The sequence below is a fragment of the Engraulis encrasicolus genome, chromosome 4 (genome assembly GCF_034702125.1).
Source record: "Engraulis encrasicolus isolate BLACKSEA-1 chromosome 4, IST_EnEncr_1.0, whole genome shotgun sequence".
Classification (NCBI taxonomy): Eukaryota; Metazoa; Chordata; class Actinopteri; order Clupeiformes; family Engraulidae; genus Engraulis; species Engraulis encrasicolus.
In genome coordinates this window covers 29527619-29537618 of record NC_085860.1, presented here as the reverse complement: position 1 = coordinate 29537618, position 10000 = coordinate 29527619, and the positions used below count along the sequence as shown (strand labels likewise).

At 39.0% G+C, this 10000-nt stretch overlaps 1 long non-coding RNA gene across 1 annotated transcript; it reads right to left on the bottom strand.

Moving 5' to 3' along the window:
* Positions 1–2322: 2322 nt before the first annotated feature.
* LOC134446809 (uncharacterized) lies at positions 2323–4696 on the bottom strand. Its single transcript, XR_010034504.1, has 3 exons — positions 4592–4696; positions 3144–3350; positions 2323–2762 (listed from the first exon to the last, which is right to left on the bottom strand). It is a non-coding gene; the product is annotated as an uncharacterized LOC134446809 (long non-coding RNA).
* Between the last annotated feature and the right edge of the window lie 5304 nt (positions 4697–10000).

Sequence of the window (10000 nt, the reverse complement as noted above, 5' to 3'; positions counted from 1 at the left end):
GAGAGGAGAGGAGAGAGAAGAAGAGGAGAGGAGAGGAAAGGAGAAGAGAGGAGAGGAGAGAGAAGGAGAGGTGAGCCAGCATACAAGGAAGTTGTTGAAGAGTATATACTGCTGACTTTCTTTTGGCTAAGGGGTAAAGCTGAACTTCATAATGGATCTATAAGGAAGGTTACATGCCTACATCAGCATCACTAATTAATTTACCCAGCAGCACTTGTCCTTTTGCTCTTTTATTTGCAGTAAAGGTCTGATAACAGAAACATGTCACATGAAAGGTCACCACAAACAGGGGACACACACACACACAAACACACACACACACACGCACACACACACACACACACACACACACACACACACACACACACACACACGGTAACACTTTACAATAAGGGTACATGAATACTATTGGAATTATGTTGGAAGTAATGTATGATTTATAGTTAATTAACACATGACCTATGTATGCATTGATGGTTAGTATACTAGTAATGAGAATGGAGTCCTGCTTGGAATCATAATGACCCACTATTAACTAATTGTGCAAATCAAAGGTGAATTCATGGTGTGAGTTCCAAGTGTTAATATACCATGTATTAACACTGCTGATAACACTGTTGTTAATATATCATGTGTCCAACTGTTAATATATTGTGTATTAACACTGCTGTAACAATGCCAGATCGTGGGGAGACTGGGGTAAGATGAGCCACTTTTTACATTTTTCGTCACAGCTAAGCGATGAAGGCGTATTCGGTTAACATTTTCACATCATACCAAATTTCAAAGTGTCCTGATACTATTAGAGCAAAAACTAATTGATAAACTGTCATGGTTAAAATGATATTGCCTTTTAAAAATATTTTTTCCGGTGGCTCATCTTACCCCTTGTTATGGGGTATGGTGAGCCACTGCTTGGGGTAAATTGAGTCCAGGCAAAAATCTCAGCTAAACAAGTTTTATTTATTATAACAAATGTAACTAATGAATCTATGAAATAAAACAACTAAAGCAACAGAACTATGCCAAAAAATACATATTGTGGGCCCTTACAGCTTTGTTTGAATACAATGGCGAACAATGCAGAGTGAAATGTAGAAAAAAAGTTAATATTATTGTTTGAATTGGCTGAAACATGCATAAAGTCATTAATCTCAACTCACCTGGGTATGATATGAAAGAAATTATCTGATTATGCTGAAATATCATAAGATGTTTTTCAACCATTATGCATCCCATTAGGATAAGCGGCTCATCTTACCCCATCTCAAAAGGCTCACCTTACCCCATGCCAAAATTATGTAAATAAATGCTCATAAAATTATCATACAAGTGCAAAAAGACTGAAAATATCACTCATATAGTAGCTTATTACGTAACATTTCATACATGATGAGACCAGAAATTGTTCTATTTTTGTTTTCTCTAAATCATCCATGTTTTGATTATACATTGAATTCACTTAAAGAGCAAAAAAAACACATTTTCACATATATCTCTTGCCAAATTTGGTACATGCTTCACTTTTTCACAGGTGTTAGAAAAGGATTTCCACCACCTTAGAATGTGGTGACATGTTAAAATGTATTCACCTTTTTCGAGAAAAAGGGGGTGGCTCACCTTACCCCGTGGCTCACCTTACCCCACTCTGGCCAGAGATCATTTCCCACTTCACATTCTTGTGACCAGCCGCAGTCATTTGTAATATTAATATACAAGCTATATCATATTATGTCCCATGTGTCAAGGTCTGCTTGTTGAAAGGGGAGGGGGGAGGGGGGGGTGTATTATTGGGTAGGCCTTCGTCTAAGATGATCTTGTAACCAGCACCACACAAGTAATATTTTTCTGTATGAGGTCATATCTAAAGTAATGATTAATTAATGTATTATTTAACAACATATTTGGAGTCATAATAGAAGTCATGATGACTATGGCATTAGTTAATGTATAAAGAAGAGATATTCCAAGTGTGTTAATATATACTCACAAAAGATTTTACGCTTAACTACTGAATCTTTGCCCCTTATTCTGCGGTCATGACATGATAATGAGTACTATAGCATTAGCTAATGCATGAAGAAGTGATATTCAGAATATGTTACTATGTACTCAGAGAAGAACTTCTGATTAACTAACATTATCAATAAAAACACCAGTTTGTGTACAAATTTTAATAAGCAAAAATGTTAAACAAGGGATCACACAATAACATACCACAGGCTTACATACATTTATCCAGAGAGAGAGAGAGAGAGAGAGAGAGAGAGAGAGAGAGAGAGAAAGCGACAGACAGACAGACAGACCGACCGACCGACCGACCGACCAACGCACACACACACACACACACACACACACGCACGCACACACACACACACACACACACAGCCATTCTCCTGAAAATGTCCAAAAGATGAATCCATGGTTTACAGATGCAGAGCAAGATGCATTGTCCTATATGAAACTCGGAAAGTCCAAGTTGCATGGTCCACAGAGAAAGCTGGGGTTGACATACTGGGAGGCGCGCAAGGTGTTTGGATCCGCAAACTACTGACAGTGGTTCACTGTGAAGTGCCTGTAGCCTGTCGCAGTCAATGCACTCCTGTAAGTGCCCCATTGGTCACTGATGACGGTGGTTCCCGGACGCACTTGTTTAACCACACCAGCCACAAGACAGGATGTTTCTGGCGGTCACCTACTCCTAATATTCTTAATACCCACTTTTTCCGTCGCCATGTTGCACCGGCCCTTCTGTGGTGATACTGTAAATACACAAGAGAGTAAAGTAAGTGAGTAAGTAAGTACATTTTACTTAAAAAGCAAATAAAACAGTACAAAACTGACCAAAGTGATACAGATATTAAAAGGAGAAGGGAACAATGTCAGATAAAATCCATGCAGCTTGGCCTGCAAGTTTTTTTTTAAATATGCAGCACCATGGGTGACATCATCAAAGCTTAAGGTGGTCCAACAACATGTTGCTGTACTGCTTCACAGTGGTACCTCTCCAGCCCCCCAGGGGAGGTTGAGATGGCTGCGGTGCTTAGTTGCCTTTAGGGGGCATTAGTCTACTTTATTTTTTCAATACTAACGGGGACGTTGGCAGGCTTATGATGAGGTCAAGGGGGTTTTGGGAGGCTCACCTTGCTTTTATTAAGGAAACAACTTTCATCAATAGCTGCAAACTCTCAACGATCTCCAACCATTTGACCATGGCGTCTTATGTGGGCATTTATTGCATGATTGCAAATCCATCCGACTGTTCCAGCCATCTCTGACCGTGTCCGGGAAATCCTCGCAACTCCATCCTGCATCATGTCACTCTTTCTAAGCACAAAACCTGAAAGAAACTGACCAAAGGCAGAATAGAAAAAATAATTAAACATATAGTCAGTAGACAACACAGCACTGTAGTCTAAAATTCCCTTGTAAAGACAGTATAACCCCTTCATATTAAACTATTAGAGGCAATTTCTGGCAATATCATTTCTAAAGAAAAAGTTTATGTAGTTTAGGACACTACATCTACATCTTGAGAAATGGCCGCCACATTGAATTATCTTGTGGTCAGTGTTTTTTTTTTCCTGAAGTGTGACCCTTAGAGAATATTTCAGCTAAATTCCATGTCTTTACACCAAAGTAAGTGGCTTTTACAGTAACTATTAGTAGCAGAGACGGCCATCTGAAAAATGGGCGCCATACTGACTTTAAGTGTGGCCAACATTTTTTTTTTTCCTAAAAAGTGACCCTCAGATAGTATTTCAGTCATATTGCATTTTTTAACCAAAGTAAATGGTTTTATACTAACCATTCAATAGCAGTGGCAGCCATCTTGGAAAATGCTGCCTATATTACAATGTTGTGTGGCCCGCTTTTTTATTAAAGAAAGTGACCCTCAGAAAGTATATTTGACAAATTCCATGCATTTATACCAACGTGTATGACTATGTCACTAAGCTGCTCTAGTACATCTAACAGAAATTCACCCCTTTCAACTCCCCTCCACAGGCACACACAGAAGTCATAAGTCCATTGGAGAGGAGTTCTGCCAGTTCTACTCTACTGGCTGGTAATCTTATTTGCTACTGGTTTGTCAAATTATTACGCTTCCAAAAGTGACCACTGGGGGGCTTAAATACAGTATATTATATTGCAATTCAGTGGTAAGGCATGGCAAGCCACCTCTTCAAACAAGTTTTCTTGACTGGGATGTGCACGACAGGCTGCTAGGCCTAATGGAACAACACCATAGATTTCATTTCTACAGGCTTGCAATCTGTCTTGGTCTCACTAGGCTAAAAACAGAGATCCAGAAACGCAACAGAAGCATATTGTCTTTCTTGTATTTTACTTAATATGTTTTTGTGAAAATGATAGACAAACACATAGGCCTACAAAACATGTATCAAAGTTTCTAAGCTTAAATGAAGAACCATGAATTACTGTAGCTGAGTTGCACCAAGTGATTGCTCAGTCATTATCCAAACTACTTCGTTTTAATTGGAATGTTGAAGTTACTAAAATTAATATATGAACTACCAGCATGAAATACACTACAAATGAGATGAATTATTCAAAATAAAGTACTCACAGGAGCTGCTTGAACAAGCACGTTGTAGGGGTGGCAAAGAGAGCTGTCGGCATCGTTGTGGCACGGTCGAAATGGCTACAATAACACTTCCGCTCGTAACTTCCTGTTCAAATCTTTTGTCAAAATAAAAGTCACGAATAGCTTGGCGATTACATTAGTTTTACCACAACCGTAAATGCTGCTGACTATTGCATATAATGAAAATCTAAATTATGCATTTCGATTTTCCTTTCATGCAATGTGCACTATTTACAATTGTGGTAGAACTAATGTAATTAAAAAGCTATTCGTGACTTGTATTGTGAGTTGAACAGGAAAGTGAGAAGGCGTTGTTGTAGCCATTTTGGCCATGCTACAACGATGCAGACAGCTCTCTTTGTCACTCCTACAACGTGCTTGTTCAAACAACACATGTAAGTACTTTATTTTGCACAATTCGTCTTATATGTAGTGTATTTCATGCGGGTAGTTCATATATAAATTTTAGTAGCTTAAAATTCCAATTAAAACGAAGTAGTTTGGATAAAATGGCTGAGCAAAACACTTGGTGCAACTCAGCTACAGTAATTCATGGTTCTTCATTTAACAGCTATGATACATGTTTTGTAGGTTTATGTGTTCGTTTATCAATTTCACAAAAATGATTCAGTAAAATACATGAAAGACAATATGCTGCTGTGGTGTTTCCAGATCTCTGTTTTTAGCCTAGTGAGGCCAATAGAAATTGCTAGCCTGTAGAAATGAAATCTATGTCGTTCCATTATCTCAACCTGTAGTGCACATCCCAGCAAAAAAAATAAAATAAAATAACATGTTTGAAGAGGTGTCTTGCCATGCCTTACCATTGAAATGCAATACTGTATTTAAGCCCCTAGTGGTCACTTTTGGTAGCATAATTTGACAAACCAGTAGCAAATAAGAACACTACCAGCCAGTGGAATGGAACTGACATAACTCCTCTCCAATGGACTTGTGACTTCTATGTGTGCCTGTGGAGTGGAGTTGAGAGGAGTGAATTTCTGCTAGATCTACTAGAGCAGCGTAGTGACATAATCGTACACTTTGGCATAAAAGCATGGAATTTGGCAAATCACTCTAAGGGTCCCTTTTTGAATAAAAAAGCTGGCCACACAAAATTGTAATATAGCCGGCATTTTTCAAGATATCTGCCACTGCTATTAAAGGGTTATAAAACCCTTTACTTTGGTTAAAAATGTAAATGGCTGAAAATATCTCTACGGGTCACTTTTTAGAAAAAAAAATGCTGGCCTCACTTAAAGTCAATATGGCACCCATTTTTCAAGATGGCCGTCTCTGCTACTAATGGTTACTGTAAAAGCCACTTACTTTGGTATAAAGACATGTAATTTAGCTGAAATACTCTCTAAGGGTCACACTTCAGGGGAAAAAAAATCACTGGGCACAAGAAAATTCAGTATGGCGGCCATTTCACAAGATGTAGATGTAGTGTCCTAAACTCCATACACTTTTTCTTTAGAAATGATATTGGCAGAATTTGCCAGTAATAGTTTAATGTGAATGGGGTTTCTGCTGTCTTTACGAGGGAATTTTAGACTACAGTGCTGTGTTGTCTACTGACCATATGTTTAATTATTTTTTTATATTCTGCCTTTGGTCAGTTTCTTTCAGGTTTTGTGCTTTAGGCAGAGTGAAGAGACATGATGCAGGATGGAGTTGCGAAGAGTTCCAGGACATGGTCAAAGATGGCTGGAACAGTCGGATGGATTTGCAATCATGCAATAAAGGCCCACATGAGACGCCATGGTCAAATGGTTGGAGATCGTTGAGAGTTTGCAGCTATTGATGAAAGTTGTTGTAATAATAGCAAGGTGAGCCTCCCAACGCCCCCTTCTCTTCATCATGAGCCTCCCAACACCTACTTGACCTCATCATAAGCCTGCAAACGCCCCACTTAGTATTTAAAAAATTAAGTAGACGAATTCCCCCTAAAGGCAACTAAGCACCGCAGCCATCTCAACCTCCCCTGGGGGGCTGGAGAGGTACCACTGTGAAGCAGTACAGCAACATGTTGTTGGACCACCTTAAGCTTTGATGTCACCCATGGTGCTGCATATTTTAAAAAAAACTTGCAGGTCAAGCTGCATGGATTTTATCTGACATTGTTCCCTTCTCCTTTTAATATCTGTTCATCATTTTGGTCAGTTTTGTACTGTTTTATTTGCTTTTTAAGTAAAATGTACTTACTTACTCACTTACTTTACTCTCTTGTGTATTTACAGTATCACCACAGAAGGGCCGGTGCAACATGGCGACGGAAAAAGTGGGTATTAAGAATATTAGGAGTAGGTGACCGCCAGAAACATCCTGTCTTGTGGCTGGTGTGGTTAAACAAGTGCGTCCGGGAACCACCGTCATCAGTGACCAATGGGGCACTTACAGGAGTGCATTGACTGCGACAGGCTACAGGCACTTCACAGTGAACCACTGTCAGTAGTTTGCGGATCCAAACACCTTGCGCGCCTCCCAGTATGTCAACCCCAGCTTTCTCTGTGGACCATGCAACTTGGACTTTCCGAGTTTCATATAGGACAATGCATCTTGCTCTGCATCTGTAAACCATGGATTCATCTTTTGGACATTTTCAGGAGAGTGTGTGTGTGTGTGTGTGTGTGTGTGTGTGTGTGTGTGTGTGTGTGCGTTGGTCGGTCGGTCGGTCGGTCGGTCTGTCTGTCTGTCGCTTTCTCTCTCTCTCTCTCTCTCTCTCTCTCTCTCTCTCTCTCTCTCTCTGGATAAATGTATGTAAGCCTGTGGTATGTTATTGTGTGATCCCTTGTTTAACATTTTTGCTTATTAAAATTTGTACACAAACTGGTGTTTTTATTGATAATGTTAGTTAATCAGAAGTTCTTCTCTGAGTACATAGTAACATATTCTGAATATCACTTCTTCATGCATTAGCTAATGCTATAGTACTCATTATCATGTCATGACCGCAGAATAAGGGGCAAAGATTCAGTAGTTAAGCGTAAAATCTTTTGTGAGTATATATTAACACACTTGGAATATCTCTTCTTTATACATTAACTAATGCCATAGTCATCATGACTTCTATTATGACTCCAAATATGTTGTTAAATAATACATTAATTAATCATTACTTTAGATATGACCTCATACAGAAAAATATTACTTGTGTGGTCTGCTGGTTACAAGATCATCTTAGACGAAGGCCTACCCAATAATACACCCCCCCCCCCTCCCCTTTCAACAAGCAGACCTTGACACATGGGACATAATATGATATAGCTTGTATATTAATATTACAAATGACTGCGGCTGGTCACAAGAATGTGAAGTGGGAAATGATCTCTGGCCAGAGTGGGGTAAGGTGAGCCACGGGGTAAGGTGGAGGCCCACCCCCTTTTTCTCGAAAAAGGTGAATACATTTTAACATGTCACCACATTCTAAGGTGGTGGAAATCCTTTTCTAACACCTGTGAAAAAGTGAAGCATGTACCAAATTTGGCAAGAGATATATGTGAAAATGTGTTTTTTTTTGCTCTTTAAGTGAATTCAATGTATATTCAAAACATGGATGATTTAGAGAAAACAAAAAACAGAACAAATTTCTGGTCTCATCATGTATGAAATGTTACGTAATAAGCTACTATATGAGTGATATTTTCAGTCTTTTTGCACTTGTATGATAATTTTATGAGCATTTATTTACATAATTTTGGCATGGGGTAAGGTGAGCCTTTTGAGATGGGGTAAGATGAGCCGCTTATCCTAATGGGATGCATAATGGTTGAAAAACATGTTATGATATTTCAGCATAATCAGATAATTTCTTTCATATCATACCCAGGTGAGTTGAGATTAATGACTTTATGCATGTTTCAGCCAATTCAAACAATAATATTAACTTTTTTTCTACATTTCACTCTGCATTGTTCGCCATGTATTCAAACAAAGCTGTTTAAGGGCCCACAATATGTATTTTTTGGCATAAGTTCTGTTGCTTTAGTTGTTTTATTTCATAGATTCATTAGTTTACATTTGTTATAATAAATAAAACTTGTTTAGCTGAGATTTTTGCCTGGACTCAATTTACCCCAAGCAGTGGCTCACCATACCCCATAACAAGGGGTAAGATGAGCCACCGGAAAAAATATTTTTAAAAGGCAATATCATTTTAACCATGACAGTTTATCAATTATTTTTTTGCTCTAATAGTATCAGGACACTTTGAAATTTGGTATGATGTGAAAATGTTAACCGAATACGCCTTCATCGCTTAGCTGTGACGAAAAATGTAAAAAGTGGCTCATCTTACCCCAGTCCTACCCCACGATCTGGCATTGTTTACAGCAGTGGTTAATACACAATATATTAACAGTTGGACACATGATATTATTAACAACAGTGTTATCAGCAGTGTTAATACATGGTATATTAACACTTGGAAACTACACCATGAATTCACCTTTGATTTGCACAATTAGTTAATAGTGGGTCATTATGATTCCAAGCAGGACTCCATTCTCATTACTAGTATACTAACCATCAATGCATACATAGGTCATGTGTTAATTAACTATAAATCATACATTACTTCCAACATAATTCCAATAGTATTCATGTACCCTTATTGTAAAGTGTTACCCACACACACACACACACACACACACACACACACACACAATGTGCATACACTGAGGCAGAGAAAACATAGAGAAAGTGCTTGAAAATCACTTTTAAAAATAAAAAGAAATGAAAATGATTACCGTAACTCTTTCACCATTCATGTCTGTTTGTTTAGTCTGTTTAGTCTGCAGAGAGCGAGTATAGCAGAAAGCAAGCCTCCATTTCTCTTAAGTGCAAAGAGTCTGTGGCCTTTTCGAAACTTTCGAATCATTTTGCATAATGTGTTTGTGTCAGCGATTCAGCGAATATTTAATCACGTTGACACACTGTTCAGTCTTAGAAACAACACACACACATACACCCCAAACAATACACACCCACAGGCAGAGCCATTCCAGTTAATATAACACACACCCCTCACACACACACTCATGTACACGCACGCACACATTTGCACACACACATGAACGCACGCGCACGCATGCATGCACGCACATGCACGCACACACACACAAATCTTCATTAGGGGATTTGGTGGGGGTGGTAGTGCTAGGATGACCACAGTATGCGTTGTGCATCTTTAAAAGGCAGGTATCCAGGCAGAGACTGCCACCCTATGAGGGGCACAGAGTGGGATAGCTATTTCCCCCGGTGACCCCAATATCAGGCAGCAAATAACGGGCAACTGGTGAGGGCCCCAGAACATGGTATGGACTCACAAGTACACAGCTTTCCTGTCTGACATCTCAACACCCTACTGCCCTCATGCATGTGAAAAAT